The following is an 18,246-nucleotide window of genomic DNA, read 5'->3' as shown; positions in this document are numbered from 1 at the left end:
CCAGAGTTAATAGATCTTTTCTTTTAATGCAATTTTATAGAGATATATTCACATACCGTATATCATCCCATGTGTACAATCCGTGGTTCACAGTATCATCAAATAGTTGTGCATTCATCACCGCAATCAATTTTGAACATTTTCATTACTCCAAAGATACACATAAGAATAAAAATAAAAATGAAAATGAAAAAGTATATCCAAAACATCCCATACCCCTAATCCCCCATGTTGTTCATTTATTTTTTGTCCAACATAGAGGGGAAAGCAGTGAGTTCACCTGCCAAGTTGGCTTAGGGAGATACCCACATCTGAGCAACAAAAAAGGTTCTCTGGGTGTGACACTTAGGCATAATTATAAGTAGGCTTAGTTTCTCCTTTGCAGGGATAAATTTCATAAGGGCAAGCCTCAAGACTGAGGGCCAGGTCCATCAAATTGGCGGTCCCTAATGACTGCAAGAATATCAGGAATTTCCCAGGTGGGGAAGTTTTATATTTCCATCTTTTTCCCCAGTCCCTCAAGGGGGCTTTGAAAATACTTTTTTATTCTCTGCCCCAATTACTCTGGACTATATCAGGGCTAGATCTTCTTTTTCAAAAAGGGATAGAAAAGGTGATTATTTTGTGAAAACTTCTGATTATTAAAAGCACAAATGTATAAACCTTGCCATACACATTTACAACCCACAGTACACAGTACTCCCGGACAAAAAGATGAGCTTCCAGTAAAAAAAAAATGTAAAGCACATAAGTAATCATCAATAGAGCAAGTCAGCAGATGCAATAGGGGAGAATATTTATGGCTCTACTTTGTTCTCACCAGCACTGTGGAGCCTATGGCACTGTGATAGCTAACTGTGACTCTCAGAGGCTTCCCAGACCAGGTAATCTGCAAGCAGTTATAAGCTACAAGGTCACTTTGCCATCACCATGGTGACCATCTGGCCAGACCAACTAGCACCATCAGCTACTTTTCATATCCCACACAGGGCATGCAATAACCTCTGGATCCCTGCCATGCTAAACAGGAACCCAAGTAGCATCAGAAATATCAACTCAGCCCTCACTCAATCTTTCTGCAACCTCACTCTTTCACTCTGCTTTAGCTGTCCTGTAAAGCTTCTCCTCCCACATCTCCATACAGGTAATAGAACCCAAGCACCTTCTGCTTTTAGTTTTCTACTGAGTCTACTTACTAACTTTACTGGAATTTCTGTTGGAAGGTTAAAGTCACATTGCAACAGCCTGCCTGTTTACTCCCACCATCTCTGTCTCCTCCTTTCTGCACTGAGTACAAAGCTAAACTTTTTTTTCTCAGTGAATTCCCTTTTTAGGACCCCTGATGCCTCCAGTCAGCAATGACTACAACCAAACTTACTTTTTAAACATTTGCACAACTTTCCATATTCATTCTAGGACTTGTAGTCAGTAATGATTACAAAATTCACTTTCTCAAACTTCTTGCAACTTTCCATATCCATTCAGGACTTATAGATAGTAGTGCCTACAAAATTCACTTTTTAAACCTTTCTGTGACTTTCCATATCCATTCAGCTAGTAATGATTACAATAATCAAAGTTCACATATATTAAGAATATGTCAGCTCACAAAGTTAATGTATTGCAAGACTGTACTTTGAGGCTCTTGGAAGACAGTAAGCTCTGCTACTAAAGTGTTTCTAAAGATATAGGGATTATTTCAAAACCCTTGGGGCAGTACTGTCCGAGTGAGTAGGGTGGGAATCTTATTTTTAAGTCCCTGCCATTTAACACCAAGTAGGTATTGAGTTAGGTTGAAGAGGGATGCAAAAATGTATTTTTAGTATTTAGGACTGAAGACGTGCATGCCTTCAGAGGTTGTTTGCAGGGCTGAGTGAAGATCTTGGCCTTAGGTTTTCTATTCACCCCTACCATGGAACAGGTCCACAAGGATAATGGGCCTGAGGACAAGTCAAAACATAATAAGTGACTCCAGCATTAATTTAAAAATCAGTTGTTTTACCTGCCATGTCAAAGGTCACCTGGGGCTTATCAAAATTGATGTTTCTCAGCAATGTCTAGGGAACCACTAGTGGCCCTGGACTGCCTCGGTCTTGCTCAGGAGAGCTCACCAGGGCCTTCAGGAGGGCTTTGACACCACTTTGGGATTTGGTGCTCTCCTGGGCCCAGTGCTTTCCCACACCTAATCCCTGAGGAGACTCATACTTCCAGTGCCCCATCTTCCTACACTTATACCGGATCCAGCTGGCTTCCGCCCAAGCGGCCCAGCGGTTGCTGTTCACTATTCATGACAAGAGCCGTGAGCTGAGCTCTGTTGCTGTCTCTCCTTACCTTTTCCTCCTTTGCAGCTCTGTCTCCTTTACTAAAAACAGGAAAAGCAACATTTATGAGCTCATTCACAGGGTTTGGTGGCCCAGAGGCCAGCTTCTGGAGTTTTTTTCTTATATGAGAAGCTGACTGATTGATAACATAGGTTTTAAGCATTATTTGCCCTTCTGGAAAGTCAGGGTCTACTTGAGTATACATTTTTATTGCCTCCCTGAAATAGAGCAGGGTTTTCCTTATCCTCTTGAGTTATGCTCTGTAGCACATTGTAGTTTGCAGGTTTGCTGGTACACTTTTTCATTCCTTCTATTAGACAAGTTATCATGTGGTCTCTGGCTTTCTAGTCTGCCTGACCCCTCTGGCAGTTCCAATTTGGGTCAGCATTTGGAACCGCTATTGCCCTCCTGCATATTGGGCAGGTTGCTAAGCTGCAAGCTGGTCCGCATGGCCCTGTGCTTCAGTCCAAAATCAATGCTTTTCCTCCGGAGAGCAACAGGAGGAAAGCATGACTTGCACAGACAAATTCACAGGTTAATACCAGGTTTTAAATTTTTGCTTTAAATTTTCATGGGTCTTCCTGAGCATAATATAATAAGAGCCCTTGATCAGATTTATCCTATTAACTGTTCATAAAAAGCTGTATGTAAGGAATTTCTTGCCACTTTCCCTCTTTTTGCAAAAGAGAATTAACGGTAGGATAGGGTTATAATGGCTGTTCCATTTGAGGGCCAGCGTGGCCATCCTTCAGGTAATATTGTGGCCAGAGAGTATTGCAGTAGAAAATAAGCCTTTTCTTCTTTAGCTTTATGATGGGAAGATTATTCCAATTTCTAGCAAGCAGCCCAATGGACTGTCAGCTGGAATGCTAGAAGCCCCACCCATGTCTAAGGAAGACAGAAAAGAGGAAAAAAGGCAGATTTTAGTCCCAGTGGTCAGCGTTCTGAGTGCTGGTCCCTTCGCACTACGGGATCAGGGTCCCCATCTGCAGGCGTCCCAGGGGTCCTCAAAGACTCAGAAGATGGATGGCTCAGTACTATCCTAACACTGCTGAGCCAACTCACTTGTCTTCCTAGAAGTGTTTGTGCTTTTAACTTACTGCTTGACTTACTGTCCAAGGGAATGAAAGGATTTGGCACAAACAAACAAAAACTCTAGGGAGGGAAACTTCCTGGTTGTTGCCAGTATTGGACTAAAGGAAAGAAACGTGTGGCAAAAAAAAAAAAAGGCTCCCCTTAAGGGGAAATGTTCTTGGGAAGCCATTTACACAATAAATGTGACTTAGTACACGTTTCAGGCAATGCACAGGGTCTGGGTATGGACATATTATACAACAGGGCCAGGAGTGAGGTTCCTTCCATCCCTTGAATTGCAAATCTTGGAAAGTGAATGCAAGCTTAACACTACTAGTTTCCCCAAGAGGTTTCAACCACACTGCCAAGGTTTCAACCATACTGGAGAGCAATAGTAGGGAGGAAAAATCACGGTCTGAAGAGCTGACACAGTCAGCAAGCCAAGGGCAAGGGGCCTGCATGTTCAATTTGAGATGAACCCTGTGTGTGTGTGTGTGTGTGTGTGTGTGTGTGTGTGTGTGTGTGTGTGTGTGCCGGGGCGGGGGTGGGGTGGGTGGGAGGGGTGCCTGCCAGCTTTTACAGCCTCAGCTAACTCCAGTCAGGATAGCCAAGGCTCTCACTTATCCAGCAAACCTTACTTCTGGCTTTCAGGGGGAGACACTCCCATTGGAATGGATCCAGTTCCCCTGAGCCTAAATCAGAGATGACTCCCTAGAACGTCAAAGCAACACCTTGTTTGGAACTATAGTCCATAGCCCAGAGCTCTGTGTTATGAAAGATGGAAGGTCTTAGAAGGCACTGAAAGCCAGAAAGAGCAGAAAGGGGAAATTCTTATGGAGACGGGAGAAGCCCTCTGTCAAAAAGGTGGAAAGAGAAACAGATTCAGCAAGAAGAGTCTGGACCCCAATGGGAAGGGGAAAGACAGAGTGTGGGAAAATCTCTGAGAGCTGAGGAGAGAGTGAGGGTCTTGATTTGGCTCCCATTGGATTCCTGCTTCACTTAGGGAGAAGCCCCCAATTAGATCCCAAAGGGCGGTATCATCTGCCACCCTGAGCCTCCTTGGATTTACATGGCATGGAGACCAGGCTCCTGCCACCTCCAAGGAGGGAGCCGAAGGCTTGTGTTGAACCAAGGTTATGTCCTGGGGTTGCTGCATCAGAGCCCCTAGATTAAGCCAATTAAGTGGGGAAGCTTCAGAGAGCTGAGGGGGATGGGGGGAGGAGAGAAAGAGAGAGAAGAGAAAGAAAGAGAGAGGGAAAGGGAGAGGGAGAAATACAGACAGACAGACATGGGGAAGACAGCCAAGTGCGAAGAAAAAGCGAAAGCACATGTCCAAAAGCTTCCTGGTATGTACCAGTCTAGATGGTTGGAGAAGAGAAGTGATTCCTGGCTGGATCACCAAAATGCATTCCCAGATTTTGGCTTCCAGGTTCTTGGCTGTGCTATGAAAAAAAAATTCAAGAGCGCAGCACAGATAGATCCCATGCAGAGAAAAAGCATGCAGGCACTCTCATAAACAGAGGTGAGGGAGGTGAGAGGCCATTGGCTCCATTCTTAGAAGGCTTCTCCTCTTGTAGTTGCAAGATGACTGTTGTTCTAAGATGCTTCTGGAACATCTTTGTTCATGTGAAAGGAGAAGAGCACTTCTTATCTACTAGTCATTTATCCAAAGTCCCGGACTCAATCTGAATGGATTTACCCTTCCCTGCTTCAATCACTATGATGATTGGGATGGTGCTTATAAAATGAAACTACATATTCCATTCCAGAAACAGAGGAGGGGCAGCATCAGCTTCTCCTGGAGCACCTGGACTGTGGGAGTAAACAGTAGACACCATTACCAAGAAAGGGGGGAGTGTGGGTTGGGTGATCAAAAACCAGCAAATGTCCACCCCCTCCAGTGTCCACCAGGTCTAATTTGGCTTATTGCTTAACAAACATTTATTGAATAAAGTACCAAAAAACAAAACAAAACAGAAACCACTTCATCTTGGCAGCTCTTCTCCATAGTAAAGCCCGGGAACTGACTCCTGATCATCCTTCTTCGGGAAATTTCTTTTAAATACCCTAGTGATTATACTTGACACACCTAAATCCACCTGTCTCCTGAAAATCCTGAGCTGCATCCCATCAGTCTCTGTGTCTGCCCTAGGACTTGATCTGTTCCCTGGTTCAGGGCCCTCTGCTGAGACTCAATTGTGAAAATATTCACAAACAAAAGGAAAGAGGGGTCATCTGCTGTAAGAAGGGTTCACCAGGTCTGAACCCATCAGAAGTACTGGGACCATCGGCAGCTCACCCTCCCCCTTCCCACCTTTCCCTGCCACCCCTTCACTTCATCATTCCTCTGCATCCTCTCTAAACACAAAAAACGACAGCGAGCCTGCCACCAAATTTCCTAGATGGAAATCTCTTTCTTCTGTCTTCATCACTCCTCAAGGACTTTTTCATTTTGAAGCTCTAGATGTGATTGCTCACACTGGGCATTTAATATCATATGTAATAATAATCAATGTGATCGAGATTAGAACAAACTCTGCTTCCGCTATGTGGTGGTTTCTGAGCCACTTTAATCTTTGAGGAGTCGCCGACATGCACCTGGCATTCTGCCCGCATAGCAGGTGGTGCTGGGAATTCTGCTGGGAGCTCTGCTGCTGTGCAGCTGTGTGACCTTGAGCAAACCGATTAACCCCTCTGGAGCTACCTGGGCCTCAATTCTAAAGCAGCAGAATTAGACTTGGTGTTTTCTAAGCTCTTTTTGCCACCAGCATCCTGAGGTTTTCTAAGAAATCTATTTTGTTTTTAAAAGTTCGTGAATGAAAAGTTATTAGCAAAGAGTTTTTATGTTTTCTAAAGCAGTAGAGATAACCAGGAGACAGTCACTCTGGCTAACGGTTTAAGGAGAGGTGTGGTGAGGTGGGGCTGGGCAGTGGGGCGGGGGAGGGGCTGAAAAACAAGATTCTTAGGTGAGTCCTGACCCTCCTCTGCAGTCTCCAGTGAGCCTCAGGTGGCAGATGCTCCGGCTCAGGGGACAGAAGGGACTGAACTTCAGGAATCCCCATCATTTTCGGCCTGGTGAGAGGTTGAATTGTCTAAGTTCAGAGGCTTTCCTTCTTCGGATGTTCCTCCAGGGACCTAGCTCCTCCCCCATCACCCCCGTTTCCTATTGAAGAACCCTTCCTAGGGTGTCCCAGGACAGCTAAATTAAGATGACAAACAGAAAGCATGAATTAACCTCTACTCCCTTCCAAAATCTCACTAAAACAATAGGAAAGAGTTTTTTGTTTGTTTGTTTTTTAAAAGATATAAATGCACAAGGACACAGAGAACAGAGAGGAAATGGCAGTACCTAAATTTTGGAAGCAAGAAAATGCTTGGATGAATGATAATGGGCTTAGCAGACTCTTGAAAACTGTGAATCCTAAATCACTGATGGCCAAGGATGAGAAGCAGCATGATTTACACCGCAGAATCCAAAACGACTCTCTGGAAATGGGGCTGATGTGAAGGGTTGAGATTGAAAGTTTTTTTAAGAAGCCGTCAGATCCCCAGACCCTCTTCTGCACTTCAAGCAGCAGGAAAACCACATTTCTCCCACCCCAATAGAAGACCGGAGGCCTTTCCTCTAAGAGTGGAGAGGAATGCTGTCAAGAGAAGAAAGATGAGGGTCTCTGCTCTGTTGGACATTACACACGGTTGAAGATAAGGAGATTCATCTGGAAAACAGGACATTAGGTGAATATTTACATGTCGGATGTTGAAATCAGCAGCCCTCTTCCCTCTCGGCTACCCAAATGTTGGCCTTCCACCTGTTCCATCCAGGGGACTGGAGGGTCCTTCTCTGATAAGACCAGGGAAGGACTTTAAAATCCTGACCTGGGAACTTGCCAATCAGTTAACTCTGCTAGGCAAGGTATAGTGAAGTCCATAATCAACAAGCTACCAATCCACGCTCTCAGTGCTTCCAATCAGCTTTTTATGGCCCATTTTTAAATATAAGCAGAGGCCAAAGGTCACCACACATCTGAGGAAAACCTCAGACCGAAACAGGTAAAGGTAACTCAGAGGAAACAGAAGAAAACATTTTTTAAAATCACCAAAATCTTCAGAGACGGATATTACATCAAAGAGGAAAAGGATGTGTTTTTTAAAAGGAATAATCAGAGAACACAAAGGGAGGCTTGAAAATTTAAAACATGATAGAAGACTTTTTTTTTTTATTAGTAAAAGGATTGCAAGGTAATGTTGAGAAAATCTCCTATGGCAGGGAACAAAAAGACAAAAGCAATCGAATATAGGAGAGGAAAGATAAGAAAACTAGGAGACCTGTTTAGGAAGTCCAAATCCAAATAAAAAGGGTCCAGATGAGAGAACAGCAAAAACAGAGGGGAGGAAATCACCCTCCAAATAATTCAGAACATTATCCCAGAGTTTGCAGATTGAAAGAGCCTACAGAGTGCCCAGCACGCTAGATGAAATACACTCCATCAAGGCACATTTCAGTGAAATTTCAGATCCCTGGGGACAAAGAGAACATCTTCAAGCTTCTAGAGAGAAAATAAATGACAGCATAAATTAAGAAAATAGGCTATATACTAAGGATCAAGAATTAGAGTTCTTGAGCCTTCTCGACAAGGCTTCCCATGTGCTAAGAGCTTTCACTCTTAAACATGAGTCGAAGACAGAGGCCAAAGGAAATTTGCAAGGGATGATTTGTAAAAGACTAGGAAAGCACAGTCTAAAACTCCCTCACCTTTCCACTCCATAAGCAGCTAGTGGGATGGATGGAGCGAGAGAGCCAAGGACCTGCCTGCCCAGTAGCATCCCTTTACTTTTCCTCAAGAGCCCCACTTCCATCACCCATTCACCACCACCACCATCATCTCCTTCTCCCTCTCTCTCCCTTTCTGCTGCCTCACATCCCCCCATCTGTCTCACACACATGTGCACACACACACTCCCTTTATTTGAGGGCATATGTCATATTGCTTTTCCTAAGAGCAAACATTGCTAATTATGGCTCTACCAGGAAATAGGCAAAGACCCCAAGAGCTCAGGCCTTGAAAGGAAGCTGTACTTCTTTCTGGACAAAGAGTCAGGCTAGATTTGGTGACAAATGCTAAACTAACATGAGATTTTCCCATTTCCTTGAAGCATAATCTTCCATTGATTGCAAGCCGAGTCATATATTGAGCCCACTTCTCACCCCGTCAGCGGGAAGTGTAATTCCTGAATGACTCCCAGCACACATTTATAGATTTTTCAGTCTGTTAAGTTATAAAAGACACCCAAGTATATTTCTCCTGAAGATCTTTAAATAAATCTTGCTTTCAACAGCTAAGTCATAGAGCATAATTATATAGTGCACTGGAAGTAAGCCGTATAGAAGCAAGAGTTGAGGTGATGAGGATGGGAAAAAGAAATCAAGTGAATGTGTAAAGAAACAAAGATCAGAGAACTGAGGATTGGAGCTCCACCTTTCAGTTGCCTCTGGTTAAGAATTAGGAAAAAAAAACTATTCATGTAGGTAGAGAGGGCAAATATGGGGTAAGAACCAGGCTAGGTTACTAGATCAGAAAGCAAAGGAAGAGAATGCTTCAAGGAAGGGTGGTTAGCAGAGTGAAAGATGTTAGGAGACCAAGAAGGAGGGATATGGCAGACTTTATCATGCCCCATACCTATACTCTCAGGTCTATAGGGCAGGACTTCTGACTCCAAATTCTGAGAGCCTTTGGCTGCCAGAGACCACTCCGCTCCACGAATGTCAGACCAGAAGTGCTTGGGAATTAACATTTCTCCATCTTTGCCTTAATGCAGCAGCCCTCAACCAATGACTGACTAGAGTTGATATAAAAATACCCCAGATTGCTCACTCCTCTGAGCCTGAGCTCTAACCTGACCCTTCGTGTTCCCCAGGAGGGCTAAGCTTCAGTTTCCCACGGTGGTAACTGATGATGCTGCACCATTTATTGACTTCCTTCTCTTTTCTTTCTCAAACTTCTCTAAACCCTTTGCGGTGCTTCCTAGAATCATCTCTGAAAGATAAGACAGTTGGAGGTGAGGAAGTGGAGATAGAAATCGAAAACAACACTTTCAAGAAGTTTAGCATTTAGAGGAAGGAAAGAAATACTGGAGTTACAAATGGGGCAAGGGGATTGGGCAGAGATTTTTTTCTTTTCACCTATCTAGGACAAGTCTATGCATATTTTTAGACATTTGAACCTTAGAACCATTTCCATCTTTCTGGAAGCTTCTCCTCTCTGTCTCTGCAGAGTCACCTCCATCTCTTCTGTTTTTTACCATCTTTTTTGTTGACTTTTGTTCTTTTGCCCATATTTGCTTGTTTTTCTATGGGTACTGGACTTAGCCTTCTTCTTACCTCTCCCTCTCCACTCTCTCTGGGAAATCTAACCCTCTCCCATGACTTCCACCTACAGACACTGATTCCTAAATCTGTATCATTAACTCAGGCCCATTTCCTGGGCTCCATACTGTATTCAACTGCCCACTTTACAATTTTTCCTGTGTATCCCATAGGCTCTTCAAATTTACCATGAGGAAAAAAACCCTAAACTTGCCATCTTTTCCTCAAATTCATTTTTTCTTCCTTTGTATTCCACTGGTAAATCGCACTACCATTCACCTAGTTACCCAAATCAGAAAAGTGAGACTCATGCTGGACTTCACTCTCTCGCTTATCATCTTCATCTAATTAGTCATTAAGTTAAGTAATGACTAATTAATTAATTCCTTTCCTTAACAACTCCCAACTCTGCTAATTCCTCCATTTCAAACCATCGTCAGCTCCACTGCCCCCTGCCTCATTTCAAACCATCGTCACCTCCTGCACAGCTGGCCATGAACATCTCCTAAGTGGTCTCACTGCTTCTGGTCTTGAGCCCTCCATTGCATTCTCCATGCTCCTGCCAAATAGAGTCTTGATGCTTAAACCTTTTGAGACCTCTGAGAAAGTGACTGTAGAGAGATGCGCATGGTCCAGGTTGGGAAGAACCGTGCCAAGGATCCAGCTTAAAGAATAGCAGCCTTCTGGATCCATTCCCATCCCCGTTTCTACAGATTCAAGATGAGAATCTGGCTTCCCTCTCCTTCAACAAAGAAAATGACTTCTTTGACATCTTTTCCCGGGGTCAGTCCCTGTGAGTCAGGATATATATATAGGAAAAACATCTCCTGATATTTTTCATCTATTGATGGCAGCAACCAGGGGAGGGCCCAAGGAGAAGAAGCAGAGTTAAATGGAGGTCACAAGACAGAGAGAGAGTGGTGCAGAAGGAGCCATCCTAAGAGAAGCATCTTCAAACGTGGTGAGATGCAGGAAGGAAGATTTCCTTTTCTTAGAAAATTCTCTTTCAGAAAGTTCATTCCGGACCTCACTCACTCACATGCCAGAAATAACATCTCCTCAGACAGTGGTCTTCAACCTCAGAGACACACAGCCCTGGAAGTACAAGAAGACTTTCCAAGGGGTTTAAGTATAGGATGGTGTTCTAGTTTGCTAGCTGCCGGAACGCAACACAGCAGAGACAGACTGGCTTTTAATAAAAGGGGATTTATTTCGTTAGTTCTTCAAAGGAAAGGCAGCTAACTTTCAACTAAGGTTCTTTCTTATGTGGGAAGGCACATTGATCTCTTCTGTTGTGATCTCTGTTGGCCTTCTCTCCAGTCCTCTGGGTTCCAACAACTTTCCCTGGGGTGATTTCTTTCTGCATCTGCAAAGGCCTGGGCTAAGCTGCGAGTGCTCAGATGAGGTAAGCTGAGCTGCTTGGGCTGTGCTAGGTTGGGCTCTCTCATTTAAGCACTGGCCAATTTAGTCAAATGTCCTTCATTGCAGCAGGCACGCCTCCTAGCCAACTGCAGATGTAATCAACAACAGATGAGGTTCACATACCATTGGCTCATGTCCACAGCAACAGAACTAGGTGCCTTCACCTGACCAAGCTGACGACTGAATCTAACTGCCACAGATGGTTCTAAAGAAATCAGTTTTCATGTCCTCAACTCTCTCATTTCTTTTTCTTTATTTTTAAATGATTCATATGGGTCTGTATGCTACATGTTCTCCTTTTCCACCTACACTTTCACAATCCCCTTTCTCCCTCTTTACAAAAGAAAGGCATACCCATTTCATCCTTCTGGAGTCTCATCGTGTTGCACCAAAAAGGGGTGTGGGGGGGAGGGGGGAGATCTGATATTTTGGTGTTGGTATTGAGAAAGTGAATCACTGTATAACAAAACTTTTTCTAGGCCAGTATTCTTGGATTTCAACCAAATTGGAGGACCTAACAAGTTGTCAGCTGATAGCACATCAAAAGTAATTTTTTTTACATTATTATGTGATGTTTTGGCATACAACATAGGAGGAGTTTGAAGCATTGAGTGATGTTTGTTTATAATAAAAAGTCTTCCATTTTCACCATCTCTTTTACATGAACAAGATTTCTCAGGGCTGAGATAAATATAAACAAGCAATCTAAAAAGAAATGTGATTGATCTGAGTGCTATCTCATTCCAGTAATAAATAATTTTCATCCATCTATTCATGAACTAATTGTAAGGGAATTATTTAAGGGAATACATAGGCAAAAAAAATATTTGAAGGTCACTGCGTTAAGATTTTGCAAGCCAAGACATTTTTTGTTTTGCTTTGTTTTGTTTTGTGGTTTTGAAAGCACCAGGACCCAAAAGGCCAACCATCACTAAGCTCCCAGGCTTGGCCACTGCCCCTGCCCTAAGGAAAAACTCTTTGGCATGCTGATTGGCTTATAAAGCTCTATCTGCGCATTTGGCTTCCCTCCACCTCTCGCTCCCGCCTCTGCCTCAACTCTAAACTGGCGCCATACTTGATCCTTGCAACTCTACAAGACCACTGTCAACATTCTACTCCTCTGGGTCTTTGCGAAAGCTGCTCCCCCTGCCTGGGCCGCCCTTCACCTCTCAACCCCTTCTGCTCCCTTTCTGCAAACCACAGGGAATTTCTCCCCGAAATTATCAGCTATAGTTGGCCCTTCATGCAGGGTGAGCCACCATTCCAGTTTGCCCAGCACTGAAGATTTTCTGGGATGAGGGACTTTCAGTACAAAGACCAGGGCAGTCCCAGGCAAACCAAGATGGTTGGTTTATCATCAAGGGACTCCCAATTTGGCCTGGGGAAGAACTGATTTGGGGTATTCAGGTACCGACACCCAGCTTTAGGGTGTGAACCAGTATCTCCATCCTGAGTGCAGACCTCTCACCTTGAAAAACAATCACTTTTCTTCCATATTCTAAGAGCACTATTTTAGGACAACACAATTTAAATGCTTTAAGCGTTTAAATTATAGTAATCTCAATTACCAGCACACACTTTAAAGACTGTTATTTTGTGATCTTAAAAAAAAATACTCTCTTCTAATTAATTAAACTCATTCATTAATTAAACTCATTATGCTTGCTTATTCAAATCCTGCCAGTACATGCCTTTTTAGATCACTTTAGAATAATTTATCTATGAAGATCGGGGCTCTTGATGTCCCAGAAATAATTTTGAGAGAAGCATTATAAATTCCCTGTGAATACAATTATGTGTTTTGGGAAGAAAGCAGGTAGAAGGTTGATCCTAACCAAAAGGACAATTTTCAGAATTTCTTCAGTTTAGAACGTGGTCAGGAGCAGAAAAGTCATACAGACGTGTTCCTGCACCTGACTGAGCCTCAATATACAATCTATTCAATGAGCCTAGCAACACTTATTTTGAGCTGTTGAAAGGATTAAAAGAAGTAATACAGCAGTGTGATTAAAGAGCACTGATTCTGGAGCCAGGCAGCTTGGGTTTGAATTTCGGCTCCATAGCTTACTAGCTGTGTGCAGTTGGGCAAGTCACTTAACTTCTCTGTGCTCAGTCTCTGCATCCATAAAATGGGATTGATAATAGAAGCTATTTCATAGCCTTCACAGGTTATGAGAATTTAATGAGTAAATATATGCAAAGTGCTTAGAATAGTGCCTAGCCCATAGTGAGTGGTACATAATAAGTATTTGTCAAACAAGTGTATGTGAAGTGCCTGGAGCATGAATAGGTGCGTAGGAAATGGAAGCTATTCTTGCATACATAGGCATTCTTTCCTAGCTGAAATCTCCAGACTTTCAGAGAATAACTGGATTCAACAGAAGTTCAATGAATTACTGAACCATGAGAATAGATTTCTCCATCAAGAGCCTTTTGTTCAAATTATTTCAGGCTCACTGAAGAAAAGACTTTGAGAAGGTACTTTTTTTTTTGCATTAATAAGGAAATCTGACAACTGACAGGATTATTTTAAATACACTGTTTCTTATTAGCAAGGGTGTCATCCCTGGGATTTTCCTTGCAAGTGTTCTATTTCTGTCATTGTTCTGCTTTTCCAGCAAAGAAGGTCTGTTGGCAGCACGGTTCAGAGTCCAGGTCGGCAGGCAGCCTTCCTCAGCAGGCTCCCCTTGGTACACGGGGCTGGCAAACCAATTTTGGGTTACCATGGTAACCAAGGGAGCTTCTAGAAAATTTCCCCAATGAAACATTCATTCAGGACATCAACAGGCGTGACCTCAGGGCAGCTGGGAGGGTAGGAGGGGGACAAAAACGTCCTGTCCCCTCCTCCACCAAATTCACAGCCTGTTGGTGTGTTAGGAATCATCACTGTATGTCCTCAATCTGAAGATGCAGTTTTTTGGGTTTTTTTTTTTAGCATTTTAAAGTTGCTGAAATAGTGTCAACACATGAGTTCACTTAACATTATGAGTTTCCTTGACCCAAATATCTATCATTAAGCTAATAGATTAAAAGACATCTTACAATTTATGACTTTTTAGAATTGAAAGACTTTGGCATGCCAGTGTCCCATGCGCTATGAGAGAAGCACGTACAAAGGACAAGTAGGGGCTGAGCAGAGGCGGGACAATGGGGGGGCAGCAGGCTCCTCCTCAAGCTCCCTGGGAAGCTTTCTGCAAGCTTCTGCTTGGGTTCTAAATTATTTGATACAGAAAAAAGATATAGGACTCTACCAACAGGATACAAATCGAATTGCTTTCTTGTTCTCCCTCTCTCTCTAGATTAATTAACCAAGCATGGCACACCAGCCTCACCTTGTGCCACACAGAGGGCAGAGAGGTGGCTAGAACAGGACTCAGTGGTGGATGGACCTGTGTGCCCTGATGACCGGCCCATGAGCACTCAGCCCTGCCTTCGGGCTGCACGCCCAGGTAGCACGGGGCACAGCCTCAACTGTGACTGCCAGAGGGCGTGGCCACTCCCAGGGGCCCCTCCAGCCCTGTGCAATAAGCAGCTCTAAAGCTGGGGCCCTAGAAGCTTCCTACGAACCCTACAGCTCCAGCACCACACTCTTTGGAGACTGAAGGCAAGGTACTATCCAAAACCAAGGTCAACAAAATATTCCCCTTCCTATGTAAAAACACACACATTGTTCTAAGAGCCTTTCAAATTAACTCACTTAATCCATGCCACAACCTTATAGGTAGGTTCCCCATTTTACAGATGTGGAAATTAAGGCACAGAGAGGCTCAAAGCCCCACATCCTTTAAGCAGCTAACACTTGATTCTGGTCTGGCTTCAGATGCTCTACTCTGAGCTGCCTCTTTGCCTTACTGTTAATTAAGCACACACAGGAGTCCAACAGCACACACCTACAGCTCTTTATTTTGGCTTTACTGGTATATTTCCACGTACAGAGAGTGGAGAGTGGGAAGAGGAGTTAAGGAATGTTCTTCCCACAGATGTGGGGTCGGGTAGAGCCAGGGTTCCAGACTCTCAGGCCATCCCACGTGGCCAAACTTTTGTAGACAGAAGAGACACCCCTCTCCTTTGTACTGTTTCTAGTTCCCCTCCCACTGCCCCGTCATCCACTTGCACAGAGGCTTTCAGGACCCAGGGAGGTAACATAAATAGAGAACTGAAGAACAGATGCTCAAGTTTTAAAAAATTAAAACATTATGCTAGACAAAGAAAAACACTTTTGGAGAAGGAATGAAACTGGGGAATTTGCCACTTTGTATCGCTTGGTCTAATCCTTTGTTCCCCTCATAGCCAGAGCTCCGCATCCAGGGAACTGGCAGTTAGTCATCCTGCCTCGGCATCCAGGGAACTGGCAGTTAGTCATCCTGCCCTATCCTGTCCCATTTCTGGTTAACAGGGTGGGGTCTGTGGACCAGAGGAGGCTTTATTGATCAGGAGTCCCTTGGAGGGGGTCTTGAAGGATGAGTAGGAGTTTCTGGGAAGGAGGGGGCAAAGGGGAGAAGTGGATTCCTCGTAGAGAAAAATTGCAAGAACAAAGGCGGAGAGGCAGGAAACACAAGGGAGCGTCTGACATTGTGGATAATTTTATGTGATGAAGAATATGGGCACAAGAGGAGCCTGGAGAGGGCAGCAGGGCCTATCGTCAGGGGAACTCGGACATCAAGTGAAGAAATTTGGCTTTTACCCTGGAAGCAGTGAGGGGCTCCTGGAGATTTTAAGCTGGAAATAAGATGCTCTTGTGTTTAGAATCCTCACCCTGACAGCTTTGAGGAGATGGTCAAAACCAGTGGGGAGCTTAAATCAAAGACAAGGCCGTGGAGATAAGGGGCAGAGGTTTCAGAGATATTTATTTGGAAGAAATGACAGCATTTAGTGATGGGGGAGGGGAGGGGGAGGGACGATTACAGAGTGGATAATATTGGAACCATCTCAGGAAAACAACCCTGAAAGTAGTACTGTCTTGAATTTCTTCATTCCAGTTCTGTATCATTTTGACTTAAAATTAAACCCTGAATTGTTCAAACTTGCTGTGAACAAACCCCTGTAGAACTGTCTAAAAAGCTCATTCTTCTCTAGTCCATGAGTGTTTCAGATGTCTACTAGAGAAAACAGAGAACTTGTTGATGAGGAATTGTAGGACTGCAGGCTGTGGGATTTGTGGGTCGTTTCCTGGAGCAGTGGCCACCGGGCACGTGGTCTGTGTTGCCTCCATGGCTCCTGTTCTAGTTTGCTAGCTGCCGGCATGCAACACAGCAGAGACGGTTTCGCTTTTAATAAAAGGGGATTTATTTTGTTGGTTCTTCAGAGGAAAGGCAGCTAACTTTCCACTGAGGTTCTTTCTTACGTGGAAGGCACAAGATGGTCTCTGCTGGTCTTCTCTCCAGGCCCCTGGGTTCCAACAACTTTCCCCTGGGTGACTTCTTTCTGCATCTCCAAAGGCCTGGGCTGAGCTGCGAGTGCTGAGATGAGAAATGCTGAGCTGCTTAGCAGTGCTACGTTGCACTCTCTCATTTAAGCACCAGTCAATTAAGTCAAACGTCACTCATTACAGCAGACATGCCTCCTAGCTGACTGCAGATGTAATTGGCAACAGATGAGGTTCACGTACCATTGGCTTATGACCACAGCAACAAGACTAGGTATGCTCACCTGGCCAAGCTGACAACTGAATCTAACTAACACAGCTCCTGATTTGCTCTCCTAGGGTGAGAGCTTCTAGCTGTCACTTGCCTTCTTCCCTCTCCAGCCTCCAATCATCTGGGTGCTCCCAGGCAAGCATCTGTGGGCTGTCTAGTCAGTGCCACAAAGGGGCATGACAATGTCTATCCGGGGGCCCCATATCTCTGGGTGCAGGGCAGTTATCAAGAGGGAGAAAGGGACAGAGGGGTGACAGGAAAAACCACTCATTGAATCAAGGTCACCCTGGAGAGACATGCTATGGGTGACTTGATGCCCAGAAGTGTTGCTCAAATGGATTCACAAGGGGCTACCTTGGGAGATCTGAAAAGCAGCTCTAAGCAGCCTCACAATGGATAGGGCCTGGGCACCAGACATGAGTTCAGCTGGTGGGGAGCAAGCAAGTAGGACAAAGGTTTGGCCTTTAACTATAGGAGTAGCAAATCCAACTGCCTGCAGGGACAAGGCAGGAGTGTAATGGGCTGGGGCAGACTGGCACGCCTCATCTAGAAGAGGCAGCTCCTACTCAGCCAGCCAAGGCCATGGGGGAATGTGGGGCCAAGGGAGAGAGAGCTGCCACTTTTTCCAAAAAAGGCAGAATTTAAGATTTTTCTGAGCCATCTCCTGATTTTGGGGGAGTCTTAGCAATTAATTCAAAGTTTTAAAACATTGAACTGGTTGGTCAAACAAAGTTCACCTGTGGGCCAGATTTGGCCCTGCAGACAACAGTTAGCAACTTCTGCCCTGGATTTTGAGCAGAAGCTCTGAATTGAAGCTCTGAATTTCAGCAGTCAAGAGTTAGAGCAGGTGAAAGTATGGAAACAGGAATATAGGTTCATTGGAACTTCGAGGTCATTATCCCAATTTCACAGATGGTATATTGGTTTACTAAATGCTGCTGGAAGGCAATATAACAGAAATGGAATGGCTTTTTAAAAAGGGGTTTTTCTAAAGTACAACTTTACAGTCTAAGGTCATAAAGATGTCCAAACTAAGACATCCAGAGAAGGATACCTTGACTCAAGGAACACTGATGTCTGTCACATGGGAAGGCATGTGGCTGGCATCTGATGGTCCTTGTTCCCAGTTCCATTGCTTTCAGCTTCTGATGCCAGTGGTTTCCTCTATAAGTGTCTGTGGGTCTTCACTTAGCTCCTCCAGGTCAAAAGTCTGGGTTCTAGCTTGCTTAGCATCTCATGGAAAGGCACATCTGCTGGGGTCTACATATCCAAACATCTGTGTCTAGGCATCTGCTTTCTTTGTTGGCACGCCAAGCATCTTTAAATGTCTGTGTCTCTGTCGGCTCTCAAGCAACTGCTGTATTTTCTCCAAAATGTCTCCCCTTTTAAAGGACTCCAGTAAACTAGTCAAGCCCACGTTGAACAGACA

The 18,246-nt window shown here is 44.2% G+C and overlaps 1 pseudogene across 5 annotated transcripts in view; it reads right to left on the bottom strand.

The window, feature by feature from the left end:
* The window catches only part of LOC143657627 (putative inactive peptidyl-prolyl cis-trans isomerase-like 6 pseudogene), a 47,328-nt pseudogene that overhangs the window by 2,294 nt on the left and 26,788 nt on the right, over nt 1–18,246 (bottom strand). For 2 of the 5 annotated variants that reach the window (XR_013162930.1, XR_013162926.1), the window contains exon 2: nt 9,296–9,430. The exons of 2 other annotated variants lie outside the window; for them this stretch is intronic. The product of XR_013162930.1 is annotated as a putative inactive peptidyl-prolyl cis-trans isomerase-like 6 pseudogene, transcript variant X5 (transcript). Of the gene's footprint in view, nt 1–7,085; nt 7,112–9,295; nt 9,431–18,246 lie in introns of those variants that run through there. One more of the 5 variants, XR_013162927.1, reaches the window with a different exon arrangement.

Source organism: Tamandua tetradactyla, chromosome 15, assembly GCF_023851605.1.
Source record: "Tamandua tetradactyla isolate mTamTet1 chromosome 15, mTamTet1.pri, whole genome shotgun sequence".
NCBI lineage: Eukaryota > Metazoa > Chordata > Mammalia > Pilosa > Myrmecophagidae > Tamandua > Tamandua tetradactyla.
Note: the sequence above shows the minus strand (reverse complement) of the source record. Positions and strands in the feature narration are given on the sequence as shown.